Source organism: Lynx rufus, unplaced genomic scaffold (assembly GCF_022079265.1).
Source record: "Lynx rufus isolate CCGP_SWC_20201006 ecotype Redwood Valley unplaced genomic scaffold, mLynRuf1.p SCAF_4, whole genome shotgun sequence".
In the NCBI taxonomy this organism is placed as follows: domain Eukaryota; kingdom Metazoa; phylum Chordata; class Mammalia; order Carnivora; family Felidae; genus Lynx; species Lynx rufus.
The window spans coordinates 145,839,702-145,845,768 of NW_025814856.1; positions in this window are offsets into that span (position 1 = coordinate 145,839,702).

The following is a 6,067-nucleotide window of genomic DNA, read 5'->3' on the forward strand; positions in this document are numbered from 1 at the left end:
CTCCTAAATATGATTTCTCACCCTACAGGTGACCTCAGAGATGAGGGTGGCTCCTCGCGTTGCCAGCCAAATCGCAGATGCATTGGTCTGCACATATAAACCCTATCTCCAGCAGCTCATCCGAACACAGAGAAATGGAATGAGCTGGACACTGTGTGAGGGGGGGCAAGTGACTTGCCCTTAGGTCCATGCCCACACCCATCTGCTGTGAGAAGAGTGCCCTGAGAAGATCTGCATCTGAGCCTTCGTGGCTCTGCCCTTGTGATGCCTCATGGGATTCGCTCTCAGAGAGGACTTACTGTCATGCAGAGTCTGACGGTGAACAGGTGGCACACTCCAGAGCCTTAACTTGAAGAGTGTTTAAATGAAGGGACTCTGTACACAGGCAGAGTTAGAGAACCAGCAAAGAATAGTGAAATCCCCAGATACCAGCAACAGTGTCTCCCATCACAGACCTGAAGGAGAGGGGAGGAGGGCAGGGCTAGAGGACTGGAAAGGGGCCCCGGACCCACAGAACGGTACGGCCCTTGTCAGAGCCTGACACCCTCTCCCCCCACCTGTCCGTTTCCTAACGGCACTTCTCATTGGCCGATCCCAGCTGCGAGCCAGAGAGCAGCGATGCCCAGGTGACACAGGTCAGTCTCCTGGAATTCAGAGTAGGGCAAAGGATGGAGAGGGGATCAAAGTGGAGATAGAATGATAAGGATAATTTATGAGTGTCCTTGGTTACCGTCGTTGCTGTGGAACCCTCTGTGATTGGTTGTTTCATATGAATGTTTCCATAGGAGAGCCCTCAAGTGCATTCATGAGCCACAGTGGACAAAATGGCGCCATGACCGCTGGTTTCCCGGAACGCCTCTCTGCCTCTTTTCTACCTGATGCCAAAGGAGTTTGTTCCATTCACCCAAATGTCCGAAGTAACGTACCTATAGAGCATGTACCGTAGTGGGCACTGCTAAGCATTAAATGAATTCACTTCTTCCCCGGCCTTTTCCTAGGGGGCCTGGGGCCAGTTCTAAAATCGTGATCAGTCACTGTAAACAGGGCTGCACCTAGGCAGATTGAGGGCATTGCCACGCATTCCTTTCTCTCCCTTTAAATGACTCCTCTTTGAAGGCAGTGCTGCTTTGGGGTGGCCTAGCTCCTTGCAATTCCAAGTGTGGTCCACAGACCAGCAGCATCAGCATCATTAGCTTGTTAGGCGGTATCTCAGGCCTCACATCAAACCTACCAACACAGAATCTGCATTTTAACGAGGTCCCCAGTTGATTAGTATGCGCACTAGAATTAGAAAACTGCCCTCGGCGACATTAGGTTGTATGTGCTCAGTTGTAACCTAAATTGAAGAAATTCCTTCACAACCCATCCGGTACCACTGGCCCCTTGCTGTTGAGTGTAGGTAGGGGGACCCTGTTTTTAATCCACTTAGGTCCGGCCACCAGTCGGCTGGAGAACATTTGTGGTGGAAAGGACTGGAAGATGACTTACCAGTGAGGATCACTGATTTAACTTGGAATTAGAAGCCAAGATGGAGGTCACGGTCTGGGAGGCAGTCAGCCTCCAGTTAGGACTGCATCCCATCCTTCCCAGGCCTGAGCCTAGAGCCTGAGCAATGCGCAGGAAAGTGGTCCTGCTTTTCGTCCCCCAGCCCTTTTGCTCATTTTAGAAAGCCGTCCTCTTCATCATTTGGGTCTTTGTGCCTCCTGGTCTTGTTGATATACTGTTGCCAGAATAAAGAGGACTCTCTGTGTTGAGTGTGAAACAGCCACTTGAGCTAGCTTTAAGTCCACAAGGGTGTCTCTTAGAAGCCACCACCAGGCACGCATCCAGGCTGAGGTACAGCTAGAACCAAACACCTGGGGGCCTCCATCTGCCCACTGCTGTGCTCTGCACGACTCTTCCCTTTCTGCACAACAGCCCCTCTGCTCGCTCTCCCCGGGCCACCACCTGCCACTCCTGGGTAGTTCTAAAGATCAGAAGTAGTCTGGCTCCAATTCTGGCAGATGCAGTGTTAAGATACAGGGGAGGGGAGGGGAGGGGAGGGGAGGGGAGGGGAGGGGAGGGGAGGGAAGGGAAGGGAAGGGAAGGGAAGGGGGAACAGTGTAGGGAAGGGAAGGGAAGGGGGAACAGTGTAGAGAAGGGAAGGGAAGGGAAGGGGGAACAGTGTAGGGAAGGGAAGGGAAGGGAAGGGAAGGGGGAACAGTGTAGGGAAGGGAAGGGAAGGGAAGGGAAGGGGGAACAGTGTAGGGAAGGGAAGGGAAGGGAAGGGGGAACAGTGTAGGGAAGGGAAGGGAAGGGAAGGGAAGGGAAGGGAAGGGGGAACAGTGTAGTGATCCCGGCAACGGACTCTACAGGGGATAGGGATGGCTGTGAGGAAGCGCCTGCTCACTAGAACCTTCGTGGCCCAGGGGCGCCTGGGTGGCTCAGTCGGTTGAGCATCCGACTTCGGCTCAGGTCATGATCTCACGGTTTGTGGGTTGGAGCCCCGCGTCGGGTTCCGGGCTGACAGCTTGGAGCCTGGAGCCTGCTTCCGATTCTGTGTCTCCCTCTCTCTCTGCCCCTCCCCCACTCATGCTCTGTCTCTCTCTACCTCTCAAAAATAAAGAAACGTCATAAAAAAAAAAAAAAAAAAGAACCTTCGTGGTCCATAAGGCACCAGCACAGGAAACAAACTTACTTTTTTCTGGTCACCTATTAGCTGCTAAGCACTGAGCTAATCACCTCGCATGCTCTCTCTTCTCATCTTCACACATAAAAAATCTCCTAATCTCCTACAAGGGTACTATTAACTCCATTTTACAGATTCGAAACTGAAGCCCCAAATCATTATATTACCTGCCGGAGGTGGCAGAGCCAGAATTGAAGAGGGCTATGGATCTTTCTATCCTACCAGAGTGTCCCTGGCACATAAGTCAGGGCCACAGTCAGTATCACTGACTGATCAAAGTGCCAACTATGAACTTGGCCAACTTGGTATCCTCATAGGTGACTCTGGAAATGTCCCTGACTCCAGAAAAACAAGATTTCCAAACACAGCCCATTGGACCTGGTCACTTAGATTCTGCTCACCCCAAACCATGGCCAAAGTCAGTGGCTGACAAGCAGTGCCCCTTGATGGGAAAGGCAGGGCCAGGTGAATAGCCAGGCAACCTGGTCTCTTGAGACAGGTCAGTGGGTGGTGAGTCAGGGGGTTATAAAAGGCGTATGGCCCCAGCCAGCTCTGCCCCAAATACTCAGCTGATGAAACCCCCTGCAAACCCCTCTCTGCGCCCCTGCCTGACTCAGGGAGGAGGAGCACATCAGCCCTCCTCAGGGAGTGGGGGGGCCCACTTGGCAGGCCCCAGGACTAGCATTGTGCACGGTTTGTTCCAGCACTGATGGCTGTGCCTGGGCTCATGGGCTATATTCAGGGCTGAGTCACCAGCCTGCTCCTGGGTCAGGCTGACTATGACTGGCTGGCTGGGGCCTGAGTCAGGCCCCGATTTATCCTGGAGAGCAACAGGTTCAGGTTTCTGTGGGAGGGGGTGAGAAGGATGCCGGGAACCATCCTTGGCACTGGGCACCCTTGTCTGCCAACCATTCACTTACTCCTCTGGGGCTGCACGCAAACCTTTCTTGCAGGGAGGGTAGGAGAAGAGGGAGAGAGGGGAGAAAGAGAGGGTAGGCTACACTTGGGAGTTCTTTCTTCACTCACCGGCTTCCCTCTGAAATCCCCCCTCCTTAACGGATGCCCTCAACTTACTGGGGGACCTCAGGTAATGCCCACAAAACTGTGAGCCATTAGAGTTTGTAAAGAGGCTGTCAGCTCCAAGCAAACCCACCCTACTCCTCTCTCTCCTCCCCAGGAGAGCTGTCTCAGATCTGTACCTCAGTTTCCTCATCTGGGCTTCAATGACAACCTCGCTGAACCCTGAGCTGGCACCTCAGACTGGGTGTCAAATGTCTACGTTTTTACACACACACACACACACACACACACACGCACACCCCTCCCTCCCTGTGAGACCGAGCTATGTGTCATGTGTCCCCAGCTGGGCATCTCTCCACAGGAGAGCTCAGCCTCTCAAGTAGATGGTCAGTACTGATGCCTGATGGTTGGTTTTGGACATGGGACAAAGGTGGCATGGGGGGGAATGAGAGTTCTGGAGATGGGGGCGTGCCAATAGGAGAGTGGGATTCCTGAGCACCTCGTCACAGGCAGCCGACAGAACATGAGCCGCAGGGCCCAAGCTATTTATACCTCGCCTGTCATTATCAGGGCCCCCAGAGCTCCCCCCTCCCAAGCCACGCACAGCAGGTCCCTCTTCTGTTTCTGGTCCCTTCTCTACTCCTCCCCCTCCCTACCTAATGAGAAGGGAAAAATCATTCATGGACTCCTTTTGCCATAAGCACTGCCCCCCCAAACCCCCCTTTTTCTGAACTCCATAACAGGGACTGCCTTCATTCTGCCCTTGAAGAGACAGCCCTCAAAGATGCCCACTGTCTTCTTCCTTTCCACACTGCCTGGGGGTAGAAGAGGAATAAGATAGAATGATTCACCTAGAAGGTCCCAGAACCTTCTCAAATGTCAATCATCAAACAGCTTGAGTTGGGGAATGTCTGGCCCAACCTTACTGTGTCAAGAGGGATGGGGCAGCTGAGGAAATTTGGCCTAAAAGGGGTACCAGGAGATATGGAATACATGTACGCTACACAGAATTGCAGGCTGTATATTCTCTATATAAGTACATTTGATAGCTCTTTCCCCTCACTCCAAGCAGCTCCTCTGAGTGCCTCAGTTTCCTTGCTGTCACCATACCCTAGGCCTCCAGCTGCCCTTGGCTTACCCTGAGCCCAGTCCCGCCTAGGCTTTCTGCCTGGCTCCCTTGGGCTCTCCCTGCCCACCAGCCCCGTCACGTTTCCCCTTGGCTGTTCTGGGCAAGGCTCTCCCTGTTTCTGTCTGGCTAACCCGCCCTTTTGCTGGAAGGATCTGCCTTGCGGCCCAAATGGGCACATTGCCCAGGGGGCTCCCTGGCACAACGGGCAGTCTCTCCTTGCCCTCTCATCACCTTGGTTGAGTCAGACATGGAGGGGGGACACGGTGTGACTCATTGGGTACTATCTTCCTGAGCTCAGCTTCATTCTGAGGGGATGAGGCCAAGCAGGCTGGTGACAGGGACACTGAGTCAGGGGCAGCCTCAGTCTTTCCCCTGGGACCCTGGGTTTGGGCTTCAAATGAGGCTTTTCTACCTGTAAAGTGGAGCACCCCCAAGCCTTCTTCCTAATCGGCCTGGGCAGTGTCCCTGCTTCCTCTCAGCCCATCTGTACACAAGCACACACACTTCCTTTCCCCTGCAGGTGGACAATACCCTGGGCCAGGAGCCAGGACTCCCAGGCCCTGTCAACGGCTCTGCCACCAATTCACCCAGAAAATTCTGTCAGCACGACTTCAGTGTGTTTTGCCCCAACCGCTAGCCTCAGTTTCCCCATTATGTCTTTAGTCCCACAGCGTATGAAGGGGGTGTATTTCATCTCCGTCTGGCGACGCTCAGTTTGGGGGTATAGGGTGCGCTCACCCCTCGCCTTTCAGCTCTGAGATCCACCTCCCCAGAGCGGCTGCGCAGGACCGAGCCGCCTGGGCCGCAGACCCAGGCCGAGGCTGGGGGGCGTGTGTTGGGGCGGGGGGAGCCCTCCCGCCACCCGGGCCCTGTGGGGGGAGGGGAGGAAGGAGGCGGGGCCGCCCGCTCCGCTCAGCCCCCACCCGCGGGCCGGGCGGCATTCCTGGGAGGCCGGCGCTCTGACGTGGACTCGGGGGCCGCAAGCGCGGCGTGGGGGGGGCGCGGCCCCAGGGGCTTCTTAAACCCCCCGCCCCGGCCCGGCCCGCACTTCCCGAGCACTGCTCCGCCCCCGGAGGGAGAGAGAGAGAGACAGAGAGAGAGAGCGCGGCCGAGGAGCCGAGGAGGCCAGCCGAGTCCCACCAGCCAGGGCGCGAGACAAGTTGAGAGCAGCGCAGCGCAGAGCTGCGAGTCCCGCGGTCGCGCCCCGACAGCGCCCCGACAGCGCCCCGACAGCGCCCCAGCCCCAGCCC